At 48.2% G+C, this 26,178-nt stretch overlaps 1 long non-coding RNA gene across 1 annotated transcript; it reads left to right on the plus strand.

The window, feature by feature from the left end:
* The first annotated feature begins 394 nt into the window (after nt 1-394).
* LOC139062724 (uncharacterized) lies at nt 395-2,322 on the plus strand. Its single transcript, XR_011516293.1, has 2 exons — nt 395-1,559; nt 1,610-2,322. It is a non-coding gene; the product is annotated as an uncharacterized lncRNA (long non-coding RNA).
* Nucleotides 2,323-26,178: the final 23,856 nt, after the last annotated feature.

Genomic DNA, 26,178 nt, shown 5'->3' on the forward strand with positions numbered 1-26,178 from the left:
CAATTTAGAAATTGACCAACAATTACTGATTGAAGGAACCAAATTTGCTAAGTTCACACAAAACCCGCGTGAACTTACTTTGACGCCCAAGACGCTACATTGACACAGATTATACGACTTTAATCTGCACATTGGTCGCCCTGGGGATGGAATGGCTCATCACGGCCGTGATAGCTTATTCCGCCTACAGGCGTGTTAATAAACTCCAAGATAAGATGCACTTGCTCACCTACGGTGTGCCTCGTAACCGCGTTCGGGGAGACTCCAAGCGTGAATGTACCACACCTGTCTAAAGGGGGTGAGCAACATTTTCTTTGTTATTCTGTAACCCTAAAAGTAGTTCTCAATTTAGTCTACCTCACATATTTATCTGAGTGTTGCAGTATGTCACATTCTTTATAAGCTACACACTGACTGTATGACCTAAGAATGTATTTTATGAGACCTCAAGGTTGCTATGAATTTTCTTGGATGTTATATGTATTTTTTTTTTGGGTTTTCTGTATTTTTGTTTCTTACTTGGTCACATATTAACTAGTGGTTATGTGCCGGCCCAGCTCAGTCTGTCAATGACTCTGTCTGACGCACCAGCACATTGTAGTACCTCTTAGTTTTATGGTCCTTGTTTTAGCCCAAAGACTGTCCTGATCCACCCTTTGGACCAAAAAGGGGGGAATCTTGGGACCACATAGGTCAATGCGCGTTTGCGAACTATGGACCTCGTACATCACCGCGTGCTCCATAAACTGAACTGTATGGCCGGCGGTGAGATGCCTTTGTGTCCACTCGTGGAGTTAACCGCCCACCGACCTTCCTCCTTCTACACTACTACCTCTCGCATGGACGACATCATCATTGCGTACCACCTGCGTGAGTGGCTTCTTCTCGTTATGCGCGTTGGGGACTATCCCGTTTCCTATCCTCTTTGTGCCTGACCAGGATCAAAGACCAAAGGCGCCAGGATCCAAGACAAAGACCAAAGACAAAGGCGTCCACGGAGACCAACGTCCTAAGGGACAGACCCACCTGTGCTTCCGACAATCAAGTCGACCTACGTTCATGAGGAACAAACCCATCTGTGCTTCCGACGATCGAGCTTTGGGCGCGATCCCCGAAACCAAAAGGGGGAATGTTGAGGGTCTGACCTCATGAGGAAATTACTATGCAGTGATTTTCTCCAAAATGACTGTGCTTAAATTGCTCTGAAAAGCAAATAACCACATCAGCGCCAAGAAACTTCATTTCCCATGATGCTTTGCACACGGAAGCATTGGGATGATGTCACCGCCTAGTACCAGAAACACGTTCTGCGCATGTGCGGGAAGCCGTGGAGCTTTTCCCGCGAACTAAGACCATAAATCTTCAGCAGAGACAAAGAAACCTCGTTCTTTTGCCCAGGATACCTGGCGGTAAGGACACGCTTGTCAACGCTCCGTCAACTTGAGCACGCGGAAGCTCTAAGTGCCAAGTTGAGCCCACGCAACCGCTGGAAACTACACTCAACTCCATCGGGACCTGACTGGGAACGAGCGGAGCTCCATTCAGCTCTCAGAGACGCTGTAAGTTGTCAAACTCAGCACAAAAGAAACTTCGTTCTCTTTATGTCCAGCCGTGGAGAAACACTCGTGGAGCCAAACAACGGAGAAAGCATTAAACCGACGGATGACGCTGAAAACTGCGGAGAAAACGGAGAACCGTCAAATCATAACAGCGGGGACGCCTTGCTGCTCAGGTGATCAGAAAACTCATTTTTTTCTCTCTCCTTTTCTTCTCCCGTTTCCTCTATAGTCCAGAATAAGCAATAAAACCGCGCTATTGCTTAAAAAGTAGCTTCGTGTTTTCCTCTTTCGCTCCCAATTCGTCCTTCGGGTCATTTTGAAAGAATAAACTGCTTATTGATCATCGCTAATATCTTTAGTCGTCAGCTCTGGCCAGGCTGCCGACTCCTTTTAGATTAAATAATTTACAAGTGACCCTTTTGTTGTTTGTTAACTTTTGAAGTGTTTGAGTTAAGTTTTACTGTGATTCTAAGCCACTAAGTGTTCGGGAAAGTAGAAAACTTTACACATCCAGGTCTCCTGTTGAATGCGAGGGGAGGGGAAGAGCCCCACACACACTCACAGCTCCCTCCCCCCACCTACTCTGGGGAAACAAAGACCCATTCATCTCACACACACACACACACTCACTCACACACACCACACAAACACCTTGAACATTATTTTGAATATACATCCTTTTATTATATCACATGGTTATTATTCATTTATGCCACTGTTTATTCATTTGACAAATTGTTAATTAAACGTTATAAAATTCAGATTTTCGTCTCCAGCAGCTTTGTTGTGTCGAAGAGAAGTCTCTGCTCCAAGGATTCTACGAACTTCAAGAAAGACTGATAAGAGTTTTGGATTCAATTTTTCCCCGGTAAAAGGGGAATGGTGCCCCGTATATCTAAGAATATCTTAATTAATTAATAAATCAGTAAATATTTACATATTTACAGAATTTATTGAAGAATCCAAAAGTAAGTTGAAGCTTACTAATTGTTCGCTCCTAATAACCCCAACACTCTGTAATGCTGCTGCTTTGGGCCCTGGCAGGATGGGCTAGGGTCTCCATGCCCTGGGTGGCAGTTTGACAACAGAGGTGCCTATTGGGGCCAGTAGGGAAGCTGGCTCCCTGGAGGGCTAAGCCCAACCAGCCATTTCTCCCCATCCCCGCATATTTCTCTCCTCCTGCTCCCTCACATCATCACACAAACATACACATAGGACCTTGGGGGGTGGGCAAGTCAGGGAGTGCGGGTATGGACCCCATTTCCGCATTCCTGTGGCAACCTGCCCCCCCAATTTTATTTGCACCTTATACACTTCCACTGACGACATTCCACACAAACACACACTTAGGGCCTTGGGTGTGAGCACATTCAACGGCATTTGGCAGGGGGATATCTCAGCCTCCTCCCGGGTGCCGGTGCCCACTTCCAATTTTAAACCGCACTTAGACACTGATGGCTGAGGGTGTAAGTGGGGTGGTGCGGTGGCATCAGTTGACATAGGCCGGATGATGCCCACACTGTCCGCTCACAACAGCCATGGAATACACCTCATGATCACACAACACTATATTGGAGCAGGCGGAGGGAGACTAGGGGTCTTAGCCACCTCTGTTGTTGCTTGGCTTCCTGGGGCTGGAGGCTAGGAGGGAGATCTGGCCATCTGGTAGGGGTCTGGGGTGGTAGGTTGCTGTGCTCAGCGTTGGCCGGGGGAGCCTGCTCATCAGCACCCCAGCAGAAAGGGTCAAACTCTGGTTACCGGTGATGGTTGTACCCAATGTGCAGCAGTACCGGGACCAGAGTGAATAGGGTGTGTATGAGGAGCATGAGTGGGTGTCTGGCATGCATTTTTGTAAGTCTTGGGTTGTATGTGCATGCGTGAGCATGAGGGAGGGAGTGTGTGACTGTGTTTGTGTATGGCTGTATATTTCAGGTGGGGCCTTTGACTCCTACCCTCTCCTGGAACTTCTCTTGATGATATAGATCTTCGTCCCCCCTCCCCCTGCCACACCTGGTGTGAGGGGTTGTGCCTTGGTCTGCCTGAGTATTCGTGGCAACCGGGTCTTGGGGTTTAAGATTTTGGCATCTGCCTGATAGATCCCGGTGGCTGCCTGGTGGGGTCTGGGTCCCTGGGCTCTGCTGGGTCCCCGGCGGGGGTGGTCGCCCCTGGGTCCCGGGTCGCTGGGTCCCGGGCTCGGCCGGCTAGGGGGTGGGAGGCTGCGGGCGGGCCTGAGGGCTTGCCGCTGATGTCTCCCGGGACTCTGCCGACTGCCAGTTGTGGCCCCCCGGGGCGATCCTCTGCGCCTCTCGGGGGGTGGGGGGTGGGGGTGGGGGGCTTTCTGTTTGCAGTCTCCTTGGGGTTCCTGTGTTCTGGAGCAGCGCCTGGATCTCTGAGACTTGGAGCTCCCCCCGTCTTCTGCGCATCTTTGGGGGGTGGATCTGTCGTCCCTCACACTCTCTGTTGGACGCTCCTATAGAGAAACCTTAAATAAACAAGCGCGTGTACACACACAGGTGCTCACATGGTGCTCTCAAAAGTATGGGCTTGGGCACGTTAAACACAGGTCTTAAGACTATGGTGGGCACTTAATGCACTGTGATTTATTATCGTGATTCTTCAGTTAAGCAATGTTGATTATATATTTCTTCAAGTTGACGCAATGATAGCTTGATCTTGTATTGTTGTTGTGTCCCATTTTTTTGTTCTTTTGCTTTTTTTGTCTTTTTCTGCAGGTCTAGAGGTAGACTCTTGTTCATTATTGTTTATTTTTGTGGAACCCCCCACCCTCTCCCCACCTTTTGTCTTTTCCTTTCTCTTTCACCTCTGTCTCCGTGTCTGGTCGGAATTACAAAGCATTCAAAAACAATAACCATAAAGTTTGAAGTATCAGCCGTGACATTAAAAGCAGACGCTTTGATGCTCCACCTGAGAGTAAATCTGTAAGGCTTGTCACCAGCATTCAGACATCAATTCTGTTTGCTTCACAGCCAGACAGGACACGGTAAAAAAAAAAAAAAAAAAAAAAAAAAAAAAAGAAGATATGGGGCACTAGGGAGTTGACCGTACTACATCACTGGTACGTGACAGATTTTTTTGGCCTTACATGCACCATGAGATTGAACATTATGTGACTCTGTGTTGTACATGCCTGAAAGATGATACCAAGTCGAGGGACCAGAGCACCAGTAACTAATATTGTTACGACTCAGCCATTCGAGTTAGTCTCCATCGATTGTCTTCATGTTGACAGGTCTCCAGGCGGGTATGAATATATATTAGTTGTGACTGACCATTTTTCTAGATTCGCTCAGGCTTATGCTACAACCTCCAAATCTGCAAAGACTATGGCAGACAAACTTTTTAATGATTATGTCTGAAGATTCTGATTGCCTAGACGCATTCATCACAATCAAGGGGGTGAATTTGAAAACCAGCTCATGTCTCAGCTACAGAAGGTCTCCGGAGTGATGAGTTCACGCACCACGCCATACCACCCCGAAGTCAATGGCCAGGTTGAGCGTTTTAATCGTACTTTCTTGCAAATGCTGAGGACATTGACACACAAACAAAATTCTAACTGGAATGACTCATTAAAGGGGCATTATGGAAGTTTGACAGCGAAAACATGTATAGAAATAATAAATTTCTTCTTAATAAATTCTCCTGCAATGCCCTGGTCCTGTAGAATGAGCCCTGGCATTTTTACTGTGATTGCCTAATTTTCTGTAAAATCACAGAAAAAGAGAGATGCTCGGGTCGAGCAGGCTGCTTCATGCGCGTTCACGCTCAGGCATCGCCCGTAGCATTTGGTATCAGTAGCTTTAGCAGCAGAGAGTGAGGTAGTGCCAACTCAGCGACTTTGTCGCTGTTCCTAACGCCTAGTGATGAACCTAGCTACATTTCTGAGGACCCTTAGCTACTTTCTTCTAGATATTTCCTGCAAATTAGCAACAAAATAGCCATTTTCTCTCCGAACCGTTCTTTGAACGTTGTTTCAGCTGTCATCAAGGATGTAGATGTTACAGACACAAAAGTTGTCACTGGTGCTTTAGCTCACTTAGTAAGACATCGGATTCTTGTGCAGAAGACTGGGGTACGATTCTAGAAGTGAACATAGTTTATTCAGAGTTTATTTTTTACATTAATGGTATATTATTTTACAGTAAGATGACCAAATTTCTATTTACGACTCGCCAAACGGCATTGAATTCACAGATAAAAAAGATGTGGGTTCAACTTTCATTTTGGAACAATTTTTCAAGCAAGGGAAGGGAATGATCTGAGCATGCAGGAGGACTGACCCATCATAAACCTTTGTCGGCTGTGCTGAAGAGAAAGGTACAGAACCAAATTATTTCATTAATTAGCTGCTTGTTCTCATGTCCTCTGCCTCCGGGCCACACACACACACACACACACACACACACACACACACACACACACACACACACACACACACACACACACACACACACACACACACACACCCACACACACACACACACACACACACACACACACACACACACACACACACACAGGACTGTCTCAGCTGTTATTTTCGTTAAGGATTGTGCACGTACAGCATGCACGTCTCGTGCACGAGCCTACTATTGAAGCTGCCGTTACGCTTTTGGCCTGAGGGGGCAATCGCGAGCATAAAAATTCAAAACTCCGTAAAGTCCCTTTAAACAGGCTGATTTTGCATACAACTGTACGAAATGTGAAGTGACTGGATATTCTCCATTTTATCTCCTCTTTGGAAGAACCCCAAGACTTCCAGTTGATGCACTCTTTCGCTTGACACCTAACACTTCACACCTGATCACAGGGAGTACATGCGCAAATGGCGAGAAGGGATGAGAGAAGCATATGAGATAACTCAGAGCAATGTGAAAAAATCAGCTGACAGAGGGAAAAGGAATCACAATCGCAAGATGATGAGCTCAGAACTGGAACCTGGAGATTGCGTTCTTGTAAGGAATTTGATTCCAAGAGGAGGGACCAGCAAGCTCCGTAACCACTGGGAGGACGTCATCCACAAAGTGGTATGTAGAGTGAACAAGGAGTTCCAGTTTATGAAGTGGTACCTGAACAGGGTAAAGGGAGAAACAGTAGAATATTAATTCCCAACCTGTTGCTCCCCTGTGATCATCTACCATTGGAGGCTCCATTGAAAGTTCACAGATCATGAAGAAAAAATGTGAGATTGAACAGAGATGATGTCCTTCAAAGTCAACAAGATCCCGACAGTGATGAAGATTCGGATGATGAACCATTTTTCTGTCTACATCCTGAGCACATTCAGCACCCATGCTCACACGTCCAACCAGAACAGACCAATGGGGCCACCGATTCAAATCGCAAAGTGGATTTTGTCACAAGAAGAGGAAAGTGGGAGTGTGTTGGATGTGGAAGACAATCCGGACACTGCTGATTTACATGACGGAGTAGCAGAACAACTGGGCAATTTTGGAGATGACCCTGAACCACTGCCCACTCCACCTCCTTTACTGGAACATTCCATTGAAAGTGAACAGGTCTTAAGCTGGGCATACACTGTGCGACTTTTTCACTCGTAGCACTCAGCTTCAGCTCACACTGTACCACTTCCTCGCAGGGCAGATCTCACGAGTCATGTGTTCACACTGAATGACCCAGTTTTCGGATGCGACCTGAATGCTCACACTGTACGTCTGGTAGCAACACGTCGGCCCTAAAAATATGCTAAAAATTGCAGTTTTTACACAACACGTCAGACTTATTTGTCTTGTTTTGCCGGTTGTCCTTCGGGAGTGCTGCAGGGGGACACACAGGGATTTATGGGGGTTGGATGAGGAAAACGAAATAAAGAAAGTAAATCTGTGTTTTGTGATCAGTTTAATTTGACATGAACACGACAAACACGCTTTCTAGACAATCTTTGTGAGTAAAAAAGCATGTAGAAACAAAAACAAAACAACGTGTGTTATTAGGGAAATAGCAGGCGAGCGGTGTTGATGCATGATTGCGCACGCGCCGTGAGCGGTTCTGATACATTTTGGGTCGCAGCTGCTCGCAGCGCCGCTTCAACAGTGCGATACCCTCACGAGGGACGAGCTAAATATTAAACACGCCAGAAGTCCGTGCGAGCTCACGATTGCTGATCGGTAGCTGGTCACGTGGTGTTAATCGCCTCTCGTTACCCCCTGTACACTACAAGACGCTCAGCGCAAAACTCGTCCCGATCTCGTGGATTCTCGCACGAGTGGAAAATCGGCTCAAAAAAGTGAAAAAGTCGCACAGTGTATGCCCGGCTTTAGAGAGGCCCAGGAGGAGGGACCGACGACCACCAAAGCATTGCACATATGATGAGCTGGGTTTTCCAACTTGCTATCATCTGGGACTACCAGTTGGGGTTACACACAAACAAGATTCTGTACAACATTTTGTACCCCCATGGCATATCCCATTTGGCCATGTCCAACCCGGACACCCACTTATCAGTCAGTGCTTATATATGGATATCCAAAGCCCCTACTGGACTAGGTAGTAATACTGTTTTAGGCAATCGTTGAAAATGGTGAATGTCGAGAACGACCTTTTTTTTTTTGTTGAAGAGGAGTGTGTTTAGATTTTACAAAGAATATTTTAATATACAAAAGTCAATAGATTAAAAAAATAAATATTTTCTTTATTCCATGATTCAATATAACATTTTATTCATTTCATGATTAGCAGGTAAAACATATATTATTTATGACAGATAGCAGGAAGACGATGGAGTAGGACGCGAGTCTGGGAGCTCCTGCCGACTTCGATTAAATTGATATTCCTTTGCGCTTTTTTGACCATATTTCTTGTCCTAATTCTGATTTTTGAATTATTTTGTTGGGACGTTTTAATCGGCTCGGCATAAAATGGCAGCAAAAAATGTAAAAACCCGCAATGCTACTCAAACACAACTGAAGCTTGGTTTGCAAACCGCGGCCACACCCTCGAGTGAGCCGCCGTCTCCGGCAAAGTTTCCCTTGGGCCAAGCTAACCCTGATATCGAGGCTCTCAAGGTCGAGTTGCTTGCTTCGTTGAGGAATGATATTGCTGACATTTTTAAAAAAGAACTTCAGGACACTCTGGGTGATGCTTTGTCCACCATTAAGTTCGACCTGCAAGCTGTGAAGACGCAGCTGGCGATCGATAAAGCTGCCATTGACTCTACCATGTCCGAGCTAAAAGGTACGGTCAAGGAGATGGAGCATGCACTGACTGTTTGCTCTGATGATGTTGCTGAGATGAAAACTACTATCAAGAGCCTCACTGCTCATGTAGCCAAGCTGGAAAACAAGTGTGAAGACTTGGAGTCCAGGTCGCGGCGCAACAATGTTAGGATAATAGGAGTACCAGAGGGCCCTGACACGTCCACCACTGCTGCCGTAGCCTCCTTGCTAAAAGAAGCATTCGACCTGGGGAAGGAGCCGCTTTTGGATCGTTCACACAGGACCCTCCAGCCTACACCTAAACCTGGCGACCGACCACGAGCTATTATATGCAGGTTTCATTACCACACTGATTGTGTTGACATTTTACGACGTGCTAGAGAACGCCGACAGATTAAAGTTGGAGACCGAACCATCTCAATCTTCCCCGACTACACCGTCAAGGTGGCACGGGCTCGTGCTGCATTCAACGCGGTCAGGCAACAACTCCGTGGCATTGAAGGTGTCCGGTACGGCCTGCTTCATCCAGGACGACTCCGCATCACATACAAGGGTGTTGAGAGGGACTTTGTCTCAGCAGAAGAGGCAAGTGATTATGTTAAAACTTTGATCTCTGGGTGAGCCTGAATAGCCTCTTAGTTTGATGCTGTAATGTAACTAAGTGCTCACGCTCTCGTTAGGTTTAACGCCACCTGTGCATTGTTTTCTTAGACCGCTGTGCCAGTTATTATACTGTTGGTGTGCTGGTTCCTTTTATTTTCATTGTTAACTAATGAGACTGAATTATATGATATACTCTAGAGAGTTCAAAGGACTAGGTGGTATGTTGTTAAGCGCACACTGTTATACTGTAGAGAAGTTGGTGAGAGGTTGTGGTTCTTTTTTTTTCTTTTCTCTCTCTTGTTCCCTCTCTCGCTTTTATCTTGTATTTAGACGCCAGTTAGTCCAATCACTTCTGTGAACCATTGTTTTTGCTACTTTGGGGTACACTGCTGTCTCCTTTGTTTTGTTTTGTGGAGACTTGGGGTGTGTTGGGGGGGGGGGGGGGGGGGTTGGGGGTGTGTTGGGGTTGGGGGGGTTGGGGGGGGGGGTTGGGGGGGGGGGGGGGGGGGCTGTCCCACTTGGCTCTTCATGGCCACCTGCATCTTGGTTTTGTCTTTTTCTTTCTCCTTTTTATGAATGGTTAATGGTAATATAGACCCCAGCATTGCTGGGTCAGGTATGCCTCTTAGGTTTATTAGTTGGAATATCAGAGGTATGGGTAACCCTGTTAAGAGATCTAAGGTTTTCACTCACTTGAAACGTCTGAATTCTGACATAGCCTTTTTACAGGAGACTCATCTCCGTATTAAGGATCAACATAGGTTATATTGTCCTTGGGTAGGTCAGGTTTTTCACTCAAATTTCAATTCAAAGGCTAGAGGAGTGGCCATTCTCATCAATAAGAAAGTTAAATTCTCTTCGACCAATGTTATCGTTGATGGGAACGGTAGATACATAATTGTTGCTGGCACCCTAATGCAGAAAAAGGTTTTGTTGGTAAACGTATATGCCCCGAATTTTGATGATGCTGAATTCGCTAATAAATTACTAAGTAACATCCCCTTTCTGAATACACATTTGCTTATTTTTGGTGGTGATCTGAATTGTGTTTTTGTTCCAAGCTTGGATCGTTCTGGTCCTCGTAATTTGACTCCATCATCTATGTCTAAAACATTTTCAGATTTTATGATACAGAATGACCTTGTTGATCCATGGAGACTTCGCAACCCTATGTAAGGTTATGAAGTTTATGGTTTTCAACTCCATACAGCTGGCCCCTGGGCACAATAACACCGTGTAGAAAAACCAAGGTCGGGTTGTTCCTCAGACTGTTTACATTCCAGGAGAAGAGTCCGAAGGAGAAGAAGAAGCTTTACCTAATCAAAGTACTTTATTTGTGATTAAAATTATTAAGCAAAACAGATGTTGATCAACAATAATCAAGTGAATGATCTGTGAAATAAATATGTCATGAATTATGTTTAATGAAACCAGGACTACGGTGCAGACATACTGATCCTCATCTCCATAGAAATGCATGACACATTGTTCCAACCAATCAGAGCTTTCGGCTGCCGCAGGAGAATCTGGTGTTGACTTCAAGTGTCCAATCTACTTTACTGAAACTTATCAACAATTCAGAGATATAAAACAAGGCAACGCCATTTTAAGTCAGTTCCATTTTGACTTCAGTTCTATTCACCATCATCCTAAAGACAAGCGCAGCCTGGCCGGATGCGTTTTCTTTAAACTAAGAACTGTGAAACGGGAGATTTTCGTCGTTTAACAACCAGACGACGTCCTTTCAAAATAAGAGCAACTGCTGACGCTGCTGAATCGTACCGGGCCGACCCTCCAGACGGGTTTTGAAACGTTGTGACCGCTGCACCGACAGCTCCATCGTACATCCGAGGTTTCCAGACCTGGCAATTCCTGATCTACTTGGGAGACCCCACTGGGTACGTACACGGCAAAATAGCGGCTCATGTCATCACTTTATAAGCCTCGTGATATCTAGTCATAACAAAGACGACCAGATTCGATTACGTCATCCTAGAGAATCTGAACCAGACCCACACACACACACACACGCACCAACACAACATCCGAATCCATTCTCATCCATCACAGAGTAGTCCTGGTAGATTGTTTAGAATTTATAATTCAGAAATTAAAGATTCTCAAACGATCCCATCTCTCTCTCTTTTATTGTCTCAAAGTCAATACAGAGTGTTTAATTAAACTCCCTGATGATAAAAACAGCCTATTCTTCTGTTTATAAAAGTGAACTACTAACAGTGTATTAAAATACAACTTTGGTTAGTTACATCACTTTGATTCCGTTACATATGGCGAGCCAGCCAGGAGTCTCTGCACAGTTTGTTACATTTTGTGCCGACTTTGAGACATTTTGTGTCTGTGTGTTAGAGAATAAGAAAAAGGCGAGCGCTTCCTCAGTCAGCTCTTAGAAAGGGGGGTGCGCATTCATCACCCTCCAACGGGAGGCGCTGTTTCATCAAAACACCTTAAGTGCTGACGTGTGCTGGTGGCCATTTTGAGGCCTACATCTAAGGGTAAACATTTCTCCTGTTTTATTGCATTGGAACCGTCTGTTTATTGTTTGTCGTGGTGTTTGTGACACTGTGTGCGTCCATTTGTGTAATCGGAGACAGAAGACTCCGTCGGAAATTTATTTCCATTCGATGAGCGCAGGATTCGCGCTGTTCTTAGTCGGAATTCTCGTTAGCACCTGCCGTTGCTTGACTGCTCGGTAAACGCTGTCAGCCGAGAACACCCGCAGAGCGGTACTGAATCCAGATTGCGTACACTATTAAGACCCTTTCAATCACGGAGCGAGAGGCACGTTGGTTGATCGAGGCAATTTTGAGACCCTGATCGCTACAGGGCGTTTGCTAGCATTAGCCGACGAGCTAACTAGCCACTCTCGGTGTGAAGGCTCGGGAACGCGTCCCGCGGAGCTTTCTAGCCGTTCCGACGCAGCGGAACTGCGTCCTTTAATCCGCTAAACCTTCCGGTACGGAGTACTTTAAGGTAACCTTAGCGGCGGTTCTGAAACACGCTCCAGTGTTCAGAATCGTGTGATTGCTACGGGGATCCAGGCCGGGTGTCGGACGACGCATGCGCGGCGGTCCGCCATCTTAGGTGCCCGACACGTAGCTCGACCTGCCATTTTGGGCAGGTCAAATGACAATGATATTTTTTGGCATTATTGAACAATTTTGCCCAAAATATTCATTCACCAGCCAAGCTTCCCTGTAACTAATTCTTTAAAAAATCTACAGGTAAGGTTTTTTTTTTCTAAGTAAACATCTAATTAGGAGGGTAAATTAGTAAATAAAACAGGAAAAGACTATTTACTATTTTGGAAAATGGACTCAGAGGTAGCGATGCAATTTCAGGCCCAACTTCTGGCGGCGATTCAAAACACTTTCCTTCCCATGATGACTAACATGATGAACATGATTTGCGCTCTTCAGAAAGACGGCGAGGACGTCAAACAATTCATGCGTGATTCTCAGGCGACACGGGCTGCAGGTCCGGGTTTGCCTGAGAAGCCACAAAATGAGACTGAAATGCTGCAGGTTGATGTTTTCACAGGTTCTGATTCACAGGAAAACAACAACACCTCAAAGGAAAGCGACATCACCTCTCCGGTCGTTCCATCCGTGGCGATGTTAGGCGATGAACCCGCAGGTGACGACCGCAGTACCACTACTACCACCGCCGTAGCTGAGAAAATTTTGCTTGCACCTCTGGTCGGGAGGAAGGGGTCTACTAGGCCCGCAGTGGAGGTCACTGTAAATCAGAGACATCGCTGTGTCGCGTTATTGGACACAGGAGCGGACATCTCGCTCATCAGCGGAGCTCTTTACAGCAGCATGTGCGAACAAAGGGGGGAGGACAGCTCACCCCCCACACTCATTTCGGGCCCAAAAGATTTTGACGAGTTCTATGGCGCTCCCTCAACCGCGGCTGCGACGACTGAGGTCAACATCTCGATAGGAGGCATGTCCTTTAAACACCTCGTGTACATCACCGAGGGGATGCCGATTCCCATGCTCTTAGGGTTGGACTGTCTCCAACGCCTTGACGCTAGAATCAGCGGTGCGTCCGGACAACTGTTTGCACGTGTGCGGAAGCCAAAGCCGTACAAACCGTGGCCTGACACAGGCGGACGCCCTTCGGTGGCATATCTTTCGCGGGGGGACGCGATTTCGACCTCACCACCACTCTCGAAGCCACCGGGTAGACCCCCGGAACTTCTGCTACAGATTGAGAAGGTCATAGACCAAGCAGATGCTCTCACCAACGATGTCGAGCGAGACCAGCTAAGACAACTTTTGCTAAAGTACCAGGATTTTCTTTCACTTGACTCCTTGGACTGTGGTCTGACCACTATCCATGAAGTCCGGATTCCTACCAGGCCAGATGCACCGCCGTCCTTTGTGCGGCAATACAAGATTCCCCTGGCGTCCATAGAACCGGTCCAGGAAATCATTGACAGCCTCTTGGCTAACGGGGTCATTCGACCCTGCAACAGCACCTACTCGGCTCCGTTGTGGCCGGTACTGAAGCCTAATGGTAAGTGGCGACTTACCATTGACTACCGGCAACTCAACAAACAGGTCCCCTTGTCTAGGTGGCCTATGGCACGCCTGGAGCAGGAGCTTCCGAGAGTGAGAGATGCTAAGTACTTTTCCACCCTTGACATTGCGTCTGGATTCTGGACGATTCCCGTCCACGAATCGGACCAACACAAACTTGCTTTCTCCTTTGCCAACCGGCAGTACACCTTCACCCGGTGTCCTTTTGGTTATTCCAACTCGCCGGCTGAGTTCAACATCTTCTTGAACAAGGCCTGCCCCGATGCTCGAGAGCGTGGGACGCTCATCTATGTCGACGACATTCTTGTTCGTCGACGTACATTGGATGACCACCTGGCCGAGCTGGACCATGTCATGGGTCAGCTCGCGGCGGCGGGTGCTAAGATTTCTCTCGCCAAGGGACAGTGGTGCAGGTCGCAAGTTCAGTACGTTGGCCTCCTTGTGGGACCACAGGGAGTGCAGCCTCAGCTTGGCAGGATTCAGGGTGTTGCCACCATCACACCTCCGACGAACGTCTCCGAACTTCGCAGCTTCTTGGGGGTCTGCAACTACTCGCGTCAGTTCGTGGAACATTACGCTGAGTTGGCACGACCTCTGACTGATCTGTTGAAGAAGGATGTGGCGTTCGAGTGGGCGGAGCGGCACCAGCAGGCCATGGATGACCTGAAGGCCGCCATGTGCTCGGCTCCGTGCTTGGCGCTCCCCGACTGTGACAAGGAGTTCCATCTTGAGGTTGGTTTCTCAGCTCACTGTTTGAGTGCTGGTCTCTACCAGATTCATGACTGCGACAGGCGTGTCGTGGCCTATGCTAGTAAGCTCTTGACTGGACCTGAGTTGAAATACTCGGACTGTGAAAAGGCTTTGCTTTCCACCATGTGGGCAGTTAAGTACTTTGCGAACTACATTGGCGGACAGAAAATCATCATTGAGACACAGCACCAGCCGGTGACCTTCCTTAACAGTCAGCGCATCAGGGATGGTGTGGTGACCAATTCACGAATCGCTTCGTGGCTGCTGGCTCTTCAAAGTTTCGACATCGAGGTGCGCTACGCCCAGAACCGACGTAGCCCTCTTGGCATGGGTTTGGCTGCGTGCCAACATTGCTCGGACGACGCCATTGCGTCAGTCCCGCCAGCCAGGCCCCCTCGGGCTCTTCTAAACCGCAACCACCACTACTACGACCAGTCGTACTGTGCGGGTTTACCGACCGTATACGTGGATGGCAGTGCTTTTCGGCACGGCTCCGCGCCTTGTGCGGGCGTGGGTGTCGTCTGGGTAGACGGTGACCGCAGGGAGTCCCGTTGTTACTCTCTGGGTGGAAAGACCTCACAGTATGCTGAAGTAGCGGGGATCGTGATAGCGCTACGTAGCGCTAGGGACCATGGCTTCCGTGAACTGGTGGTTTGCACTGACTCGGACTACGCGCGTCTCAGTTTCTTGTGTCACCTACCAACATGGAAGAGTAACGGGTTCCAGACCGCTAGCCGGAAGCCCGTCAAAAATCAGGCCCTCTTCAGGGCGTGTGACATTCTGGTGTCTGCACTCGACATGCACATTTACTGGCGTAAAGTCAAAGGTCACTCTCGCGCACCCGGTCCTGAAAAGGAGTTGAACGACCTTGCAGACTCTTTGGCCAAACAGGGCGCGACCGATGGTCCCCTGTGGGTTTTCGAACCCGGGTGGCTTGATGGACATGTGTGGTCTTTCCCTGATGAAAACCAGGTGTGTGTTGTTACTCGAGCTCGGGCTGCTAAAACGTCCAACTCGGGACTACCCAAAGGTGCGGTGGCCGTTCAACCTGCCTACTCGGATACCGATCTTGTCAGTCTTCAATCCCGGGACCCTGCTATCAGCAGGATGATCAAGTACATTTCTGATCCTAAAACCCAACTACCGACTTCCGTCGAGCTTGATTCCGTTCCAGAGCTTCGCTCTCTCTTTCGTGTGCGGTCCACGCTGAGGGTCGTCGAAGGGCTGCTGATGCACGCCGCCAAGCCTCCTTCGCCGCCTGTCCTTGTTACTCCAAAACCGCTGAGGAGGGACATGATCTTGCAGGCTCATGACTCTCCATCCGCCGGTCACAAGGGCGTCAAGGCCACGTTCGGTGCCCTGTGCCAGGTTGCTTATTGGCCGGCGATGCGTCGTGATATCTCGGACCACGTCGAGCGTTGCTTGGTTTGTTGTCAGTTTCAGCCGTCCAACCCTACGCACAGAGCACCCCTACAGGAAAAGGGTGAGACCACTCCGTGGTCGGACTTGCAATTCGATTGGGTGGGGCCTCTGACCAAATCCACCAGGGGGAGTAAGTACATACTGACTGTCACCTGCGCATTCACCAAATGGGTTGAATGTTTGCCGGCTCCGGATGACACGGCTAAGACTACAGCGGTCCTCTTGCTGAATCACGTTTTTGCCCGCTTCGGTCTGCCCGCGAAGGTCGACTCGGACAGGGGTACCCATTTCACCGCTGACGTGATGAAACATCTTTGGGAACTGTTGGGTGTCAAGGCTAAGTTCCACATTAGCCACCGGCCCCAGGCCTCTGGACAGGTCGAAAGGGTGAACCGCACGGTTATCAGCATGTTAAAAAAGTACAACTTTGGTTAGTTATATCACTTTGATTCCGTTACACCTACAATCAAAAAATTTTCGTTTTTCTCCCAGGTCCACCAATCTTATTCCAGGATTGATTATTTTTTCATCGATAGAACTCTCAATTCATGTGTTACTAACTCCGACTATTCTGGTATTGTAATATCTGATCACTCTCCTCTGCTATTAGATGTTCAACTCTCTACATATAAACGTAGTCCTCCTCTTTGGAGATTTAATTCTCTCCTTTTGGCTGATAAAGAATGTTGTGAATTTATTTCAAGCTCTATTGACGAGTTCTTGTTGTTTAATCGGGATGATTCTGTTTCATATTCTCTGCTGTGGGAGACTCTTAAATGCTATTTGAGAGGTCAAATTATTTCTTATTCTGTACGTACTAATAAAAAGATTAATGCCAGGCTTAAAGAACTTACGGTGGCAATTAGTAACTTTGATCAAAGTTATGCACTGAATCCTTCTCCAGAATTACTCAAACAGCGCCTTGATTTGCAAGCCGAATTTGATCTTATGTCAACCAAAGAGGCTGAGCACTTATTACTACGCAGTCGTGGCTCATATTATGAATACGGTGACAAGGCTAATCGCTTGTTGGCGCATCAGTTACGACGTCAGGCCTCTTCACGTGTGTTACCTGGTATTAAAAACTCTTATGATAATATTACTACAGATCCTTTGGAAATTAATTCTATCTTTAAAGCATTTTACTCTTTGTTGTACAAGTCAGAATTTCCCACGGATAAAGCTAAAATGAATGAATTTCTTCAGTCTCTTTCAAACCCGGTTATCGGTACTCATAAGGCCGGGCAACTGGACTCCCCACTATCTGCTGATGAAGTATTAAAAGCTATTACAGCTATGCAGTCTAATAAAGCCCCAGGCCCGGATGGGTTTCCTATTGAATTTTATAAAACATTTATTGGTAAACTGGCACCTTTGCTTTTGTCTGTGTTTAACGAGTCCTTGGAATCAGGTTCATTACCTCCTACTTTCACGCAGGCCACCATAGCACTCCTTCTTAAAAATGACAAGGACCCAACTTCCTGTAATTCTTACAGGCCATTATCTCTGCTTAATGCCGATGCAAAGGTATTGGCTAAAGTAATTGCGTCTCGCCTTGAGGATGTGCTTCCTCAAATTATCTCCGAAGAGCAGAATGGCTTTATAAAGGGACGGCAATTATTTTTTAATACCCGTACACTCTTTAACGTTATTTACTCAAAGCATCTATCTCAACTCCCTGAACTTGTGATTTCTTTAGATGCTGAAAAGGCTTTCGATAGGGTGGAGTGGGAATACTTGTTTGCAGTTTTGAAGAAATTTGGTTTTGGTGATAAATTCACTTCTTGGATTCAGCTTCTTTATTCATCCCCTAAAGCCAGTGTTCATACTAATGATGTTTATTCTGATTATTTTGCGCTGGGTCGTGGTTTTCGTCAAGGTTGCCCTTTGTCACCTTTACTCTTTGCCATTGCCATCGAGCCGCTGTCCATTACATTAAGATCTTCTTCTGTATTCAAGGGAATCCCCCGTAATGGAATTACACATAAAGTATCATTGTATGCGGATGACTTGTTATTATATATGACTGACCCTGCTCGCTCCATTCCTGCTGTTTTAAGTATTCTGGAGAACTTCAGCTCGTTTTCAGGTTATAAATTAAATTTAGGGAAAAGTGAGTGTTTTCCGGTTAATACGGCAGCACGTCAACTCCAACAGTCCGATCTACCCTTTCGTCTTAGTCCCTCTGGGTTTAAGTACTTAGGGGTTAACGTGACTCGCTCTCTATCTGGCCTTAAATCAGCAAATTTGTCTCCTCTTTTATCTAGGATCACATTTGATATTCAAAGATGGGGTAATCTCCCGCTTTCTTTAATCGGTAAGATCAATGTCGTTAAAATGAACATCTTACCAAAATTTTTATTTTTATTTCACTCAATTCCCTTATTTTTGCCTAAACATTTCTTTGCTTCACTGGACAAGATTATTGGTTCTTTTATTTGGGGAGGGAAGCCGCCTAGGGTTTCTAAAACGTTGCTGCAGCAATGCAGATTTAGTGGAGGACTTGCATTACCTAATTTTCTAGCTTATTACTGGGCCGCTCACATTCAAAAACTCTGCTACTGGCTAAAATCTTCTGGTTCCTCGTGGTGTAAATTGGAGCTATTATCATGTAAGGGCTCCTCTTTACCAGCTTTGCTCTATTCCTCTTTACCCGTAAAACCCTCTTTGTATACTGATAATCCGGTGGTTCTTAACACACTCAAAATCTGGTTTCAGTTTAGACGACACAATAATTTTGTAATGCCATCCTCTTCGGGTCCTCTAACCAACAATCATTTGTTTCCCCCTTCACTTTTGGACACGACATTCTCAGTGTGGTGTGACAAGGGTATAGGACAGTTTAAACATTTATATGTGGATGGTGTGTTCGATAGTTTTCCCAATTTGTCTTCTCGTTATAATCTCCCTATTACCCATTTGTTTCGCTATTTTCAAATTCGAAATTTTGTTGCCAAGTGTTTCCCGAATTTCCCCTTTTTACCTCCAGAACAGCGGTGGGAAACTATGTTAAATTTTATTCCTCATCACAGAGGAACCATTTCGAAACTTTATGATGCTATTCTGTCTCTTAGTAACCACTCTAAGGTTAAGCTTAGGGATATATGGGAAGGAGAACTAGGAATTGGAATACATGAGGAGTCTTGGGAACAGGCTATAGCAAGGGTACGATCTTCCACCTCCTGCGCTCGTCTTGGACTTATCCAATTTAAGGTCATTCATAGGGTGCATTTCTCTAAGTCTAGACTTTCTGAACTGTATCCGGAAGTAGAAAATAAATGTGATAAATGCCAGGGTTCTCCTTGTCACCTTAGCCACATGTTTTTTTTGTGTCCTGAGTTACAACGTTTCTGGACAGGGTATTTTGCTATTATGTCAACTGTTCTTGGGGTAACTCTTCATCCTTGTCCTCTGATTGCGGTATTCGGGATCCCTGACCGCTCACTTATACTGGACTCCACACAAAAGGATATCATTGCCTTCACATCCTTATTAGCGAGACGTTTGATATTGTTACATTGGAAGTCTGCTAACTGTCCTACTGTTTCCCAGTGGCTTAAAGATGTCATGTTTTTTTTTAAAACTTGAAAAAATTAAATATACGCTGAGAGGGTGCACGGCCAGTTTTTTTCATAAGTGGCAACCCTTTATCTCTTATTTTACTAGTCTAGAGGTATTACCTGTTTAATTGTACTTCTGTTATTGTTATATTCCGGTAATATGTTTGACGGTTGTGTTGATCTGCGTGGGACGGGGGGGGGGGGGGGGGGGGGGGGGGGGCTTTGTTTGTTTGTTTTTTTTTTTTTGGTATGGTTTTTTTTGTCTAATTGTCTTGTCCCCCCCCTTTTTTTTTTTTTTTTTTTTGTTGTTCTGTCTGATTGTTGTTATTTACCTAGAAAAAATGAAGAATGGTTAATTGTATTTTGGTAATTGCAAGTACTGTTGTTTTCTTCTTTCAATAAAAATATAATAAAAAAAAACATATTATTTATGCCATGGTTCATTAGTTAAAAAAGGTATATTTGTTATTCTATGAGAAAAACTAATGTAGTTTAGTTCACAAGTGAGTTAATAGAATGCAGTGCCATTACCGATCGAGCGATCTGTGATCTATTATTTCTGCCTTTCAAAACAAAGTAAGCCCAACCAGCTGTTTCTCCCCATCCCCGCATATTTCTCTCCTCCTGCTCCCTCTCATCATCACGCAAACACACACATAGGACCTTGGGGGGTGGGCAAGTCAGGGAGTGCGGGTATGGACCCCATTTCCGCATTCCTGTGGCAACCAGCCCCCCAATTTTATTTGCACCTAATACGCTTCCACCAACAACATTCCACGCAAACACACTCTTAGGGCCTTGGGAGTGAGCACATTCAACGGCATTTGGCAGGGGGATTTCTCAGCCTCCTCCCAAGTGCCGGTGCCCACTTCCAATTTTAAACTGCACTTAGACACCAAGGGCTGTGGGTGCAAGTGGGGTGGTGCGGTGGCATCTGCTGGCATAGGCCAGACAATGCCTGCACTGCCCGCTCATCACAGCCATGGAATACACCTCATCAACACACAACACTATAATGGAGCAGGCGGAGGGAGACTAGGGGTCTTAGCACACCTCTGTTGTCGCTTGGCTTCCTGGGGCTGGAGGCTAGGAGGGAGATCTGGCCGTCTGGTTGGGGTGTGGGGTGGTGGGTTGCTGTTCTCGGCGTTGGGCGGGGGAGCCTGCTCATCAGCACCCCAGCAGAAAGGGTCAAAGTCTGGTAACCGGTGATGGTTGTACCCAGTGTGCAGCAGTACCGGGACCAGAGTGAATAGGGTGTGTATGGGGAGCATGAGTGGGTGTCCGGTGTGCATTTTTGTAAGTCTTTGGTTGCATGTGTGAGCATGAGGGAGGGAGTGTGTGACTGTGTTTGTGTATGAATGTATTTGTCAGGTGGGGCCTTTGACTCCTCCCCTCTCCAGGGACCTCCTTTGATGATTAAGATCTTCGTCTCCCCTCCCCCTGCCACACCTGGTGTGGGGTGTGGTGCCTTGGTCTGCCTGAGTGTTCGTGGCTCCCTGGTCAGGGGGTTTAAGATCTTTGGCGCCTGCCTGATAGATCCTGGTGGGGTCCGGGTCCCTGGGCTCTGCTGGGTCCTCGGCGGGGGTGGTCGCCCCTGGGTCCCGGGTCGCTGGGTCCTGGGCTCGGCTGGCTAGGGGGTGGGAGGCAGCGGGCAGGCCTGTGGGCTTGCCGCTGATATCTCCCGGGACTCTGCTGGCTTCTGGTTGTGGCCCCCCGGGGCGATCCTCTGTTCCTCTCGAGGGTCCGGGGGGTGGGGGGTGGGGGGTGGGGGGGGATGGGGGGGGGGGGGGCTTTCTGGTTGCAGTCCCCTTGGGGTTCCTGTGTTCTGGGGCAGCGCCTGGATCTCTGGGACTTGGAGCTCCCCACGTCTCCTACGCATCTTTGGGGGTCCCTCTGTGGTCCCTCACACTCTCTATTGGACGCTCCTATAGAGAAAACCTTACATAAACAAGCGCGTGTACACACACAGGTGCTCACATGGTGTTCTCAAAAGTATGGGCTTGGGCACGTTCAACACTTGTCTCGAGGCTGTCTTGCCACTAAATGCACTGTGATTTATTATCGTGTGATTGTTCAGTTAAACAATGTTGATTTTATATTTCATCAACATGTTGACGCAGTGATAGCTTGCTCCTGATGTATTGTTGTGTGTCCCATTTGTTTCTGCTCTTCTCTTTCTGCAGGTCTAGAAGCAGACTCTTGTTCATTATTGTTTATTTTTGTGGACCCCCCCCCCCCCCCCTCCTCCTCTCTCTTCCCACCATTTGTCTTTTCCTTTCTCTTTCACCTCTGTCTCCGTGTCTGGTCGGAATTACAAAGCATTCAAGAACAATAACAATAAAATTTGAAGTATCAGGCGTGACATTTAAAGCAGACGCTTTGATGCTCCACCTGAGAATAAATCTGTAAGGCTTGTCACCAGCATTCAGACATCAATTCTGCTTGCTTCACAGCCAGACAGGACACGGTAAAAAAAAAAAAAAGTAAAAATTGTCAAAGTGCTCAAAATGCATTTTCATTAATAATTGCTTTTTATTTCGACAATTTAGTCTTTTTTTTAGAGACCAGTAAAGTTTTTCTAGTTTTGTTATAAGAGGGTTTTCATCAATCTTGTATTGCGTAGTAAGGTCTGAGCAGACGCTGGGGGATCGTAGTGCTTCTGCTCGTCCATTATTACAGTGTGTCACGTGTGCCGGTGAATGAAGCCGAGGAGAGGCGAGGATCCAGACCGGGGAGGAAACAGGCAGACAGGTAGGATTTCTTACACTGAACTTTAATGAGAAGCACGCAGGACAATGAAACAATGGACTGACATCAGACACAAAACAGAAGGGGCTTAAATACACGAGGGCAGGGAGCTAAGGTGATTGGGAAACGAGAGGCAGGTGGGAGCGATTAACGAGACACAAGGCTGAACCAAAACGGGGAGACAGGACAGGGTGTGACAGTACCCCCCCCCCCCCCCCCCCCCCCCCCCTCAAAGGGCAGATTGCAGACGCCCACAGGAGCAAGGAGCAGGGCGGGAGGAGGGGGACCCGGAGGGGGCCCAAGAGGAACCGAGGGCCCGATGAAGAGGAGGCAGGAACCAGCAGAGTCCGGGGGCCTGCGCCTGGGGCAGAGGAGGCGATGACTGGCTCTTGGGACCCTGCATCTGCGGCAGTGGAGGAGGAGGCGACGGGCCCTTGGAGGCCTGCGTCTGCGGCAGAGGAGGAGGCGACGGGCCCTAGGAGGCCTGCATTCACAGTAGAGGAGCTCTGCAGGCTGGGCCGGGGACATAGTCTCTGCAGGCTGAGCCGGAGACAGAGCCCCTTGGACGGGCTGGGCCGGAGACAGAGCCCCTTGGACGGGCTGGGCCGGAGACAGAGCCCCTTGGACGGGCTGAGCCGGAGACAGAGCCCCTTGGAGGGGCTGGGCCGGAGACAGAGCCCCTTGGACGGGCTGGACCGGAGCGACCTCCAGAACCACCACTGGAACCGGAGACGGCGGAGACGTCGAACCAGAGGGAGCGTCGACCTCTGGAGTGGAGGGAGCGTCGACCTCTGGAGTGGAACGAGCGTCGACCTCTGGAGTGGAACGAGCGTCGACCTCTGGAGTGGAACGAGCGTCGACCTCTAGAGTGGAACGAGCGTCGACCTCTAGAGTGGAACGAGCGTCGACCTCTAGAGTGGAACGAGCGTCGACCTCTAGAGGGGAATTAGCGTCGACCTCTAGAGTGGAACGAGCGTCGACATCAGACGAGGTGTCGACCTCTGGAGCAGAGAGAGCTTCAACATCAGACGAGGCGTCGACCTCTGGAGCAGAGAGAGCATCGACATCAGACGAGGAGTCGACATCAGACGAGGCGTCGACCTCTGGAGCAGAGAGAGCGTCAACATCAGACGAGGCGTCGACCTCTGGAGTAGAGAGAGCGTCGACAGCAGATGAGGCGTCGACATCAGATGAGGCGTTGACATCAGTTGAGGCGTCGACATCAGTTGAGGCGTCGACATCAGATGAGGCGTCGACCTATGGAGTAGAGAGAGCGTCGGCAGCAGATGAGGCGTCGACATCAGATGAGGCGTCGACATCAGTTGAGGCGTCGACATCAGTTGAGGCGTCGACATCAGTTAAGGCGTCGACATCAGATGAGGCGTCGACCTCTGGAGCAGAGAGAGCGTCAACATCAGACGAGGCGTCGACCTCTGGAGCAGAGAGAGCGTTGACATCAGACGAGGCGTCGACCTCTGGAGCAGAGAGAGCGCTGACATCAGACGAGGCGTCGACCTCTGGAGCAGAGAGAGAGTCGACATCAGATGGAGCAGAGAGAGCGTCGACATCAAACGAGGCGTCGACCTTTGGAGCAGAGAGAGCGTCGACATCAGATGAGGCATCGACCTCTGGAGTAGAGAAAGCGTCGACAGCAGATGAGGCGTCGACATCAGATGAGGCGTTGACATCAGTTGAGGCGTCGACATCAGTTGAGGCGTCGACATCAGATGAGGCGTCGACCTATGGAGTAGAGAGAGCGTCGACAGCAGATGAGGCGTCGACATCAGTTGAGGCGTCGACATCAGATGAGGCGTCGACATCAGATGAGGCGTCGACCCTTGGACAGGAAGAGGCGTTGACCCTTGGACAGGAAGAGGTGTCGACTTCAGAACACGAGGAGGTGTCGACTTCAGAAAACGAGGAGGTGTCGACTTCAGAACACGAGGAGGTGTCGACTTCAGAATACGAGGAGGTGTCGACTCCAGAACTGGAAGGGGCGTCGACCACAGGACAGGGCATCGACCACCATCGACTTCTGGTCCGGAGACGTCGGCTTCTGGTCCGGGAGCGTCGACTTCTGGTCCTTCAACTTCTGGACCGTCGACCTCTGGACCGCTGGCCTCAGGGACCGGAACCGGAACCATCCGCTTCTAGTCCAGGGGCGTCGGCTTCTGGTCGGGGGGCATCGACTTCTGGTCCTTTGACTTCTGGACCGTCGACCTCTGGACCGCTGGCCTCTGGACCGCCGGCCTCTGGACCGGAACCGGAACCATCCGCTTCTGGTCCAGGGGCGTCGGCTTCTGGTCGGGGGGCATCGACTTCTGGTCCTTTGACTTCTGGACCGTCGACCTCTGGACCGCCGGCCTCTGGACCGGAACCGTCTGCTTCTGGGCCGGTCCCGTCTGCTTCTGGGCCGGTTCCGTCTGCTTCTGGGCCCGAAACGTCTGCTTCTGGGCCCGACCCGTCTGCTCCTGGGCCGGATCCGTTGACGTCTGGAGTGGAGGCGGAGCAGCTGCGGGAGGGGCTGCCTGGACAGGCTGCGTGTGAATCGGAGGTGCTGGGAATGGAGAGAGCAAGGAGGACAAATCGTCCTGGATGGAGACGGAGAAGCCGGCTGGTGGGTTGGGGTAAGCCACCGGAGCAGGTACTCCCATGGAAGAACCTCCCCGCTGGATCCTTTAACAGGTCGGTCCATTCTGTCACGCGTGCCGGTGAATGAAGCCGAGGAGAGGCGAGGATCCAGACCGGGGTGGAAACAGGCAGACAGGTAGGATTTCTTACACTGAACTTTAATGAGAAGCACACAGGACAATGAAACAATGGACCGACATCAGACACAAAACAGAAGGGGCTTAAATACACAAGGGCAGGGAGCTAAGGTGATTGGGAAACGAGAGGCAGGTCGGAGCGATTAACGAGACACAAGGCTGAACCAAAATAGGGAGACAGGACAGGGTGTGACACAGTGGAAGTGACAGAAGTAACTTTGTGTCCGTGTTGTTTCTTCACTGCCTTTACAGGGGTGTAACACACGTTCCCAGCTTGACACTGAGAGGGTGGAACGTACTCTGCTTTGACCAATGGAATCGCAGACTTGGTCTGTTCTACTAAAACGTGCTTGCTAGCTAGTTGGCTAGCTAGGAGTATCTAGCAACTTCTAGCTAGTTACCAAGCTGTTGGTTTCGATGTTCACCGTTCAGATGCTGAATAACAAACACTATACTAAACCAAAAACAGCAAAAGATAACATCTCTGGTAAGCATGAATTTGGTTATTATTGCTTTAAAGGGGACTCACTATGATTTTTTTTCTTAAGTTACAATAGTTATAATAGCTCTATGGTCGATACCAATCGATCCCAGAATGATCCCGTTCAGCTAGAGCTGGCCACGCCCACCCATCCCCCATTCAGGCTGCTATGAGCTGAGAAGCTCGGAAATGTACAAGGGGTTTGGAGTAGACTCGCTACTCCTCCATTAGCAGCTTTCTCTATTTTTTGGTTTTATTTTAATTTCATGTTTATGACATCACAATCAGGGACTTTTTGAAGCGACTTGTTTTAGGCACAACTTCTAAAACAAAACAGAAAATGGATGGACTGATCTTTTGTTCACATTTGGAGTGTTTATAAAGGCATTAGAGACCCACACAAAAAGATGCAAAAGTAAAATGTCCCCTTTAAAGATTCTATGTGGTCGTTACATCTAACCGTCAAAATTTACACGGGAGATTTTTTGTATCTTTTACAACAACTCTTTTTAGAAAAGTGCTTAAA

Source organism: Nothobranchius furzeri, chromosome 14, assembly GCF_043380555.1.
Source record: "Nothobranchius furzeri strain GRZ-AD chromosome 14, NfurGRZ-RIMD1, whole genome shotgun sequence".
Taxonomy (NCBI): domain Eukaryota; kingdom Metazoa; phylum Chordata; class Actinopteri; order Cyprinodontiformes; family Nothobranchiidae; genus Nothobranchius; species Nothobranchius furzeri.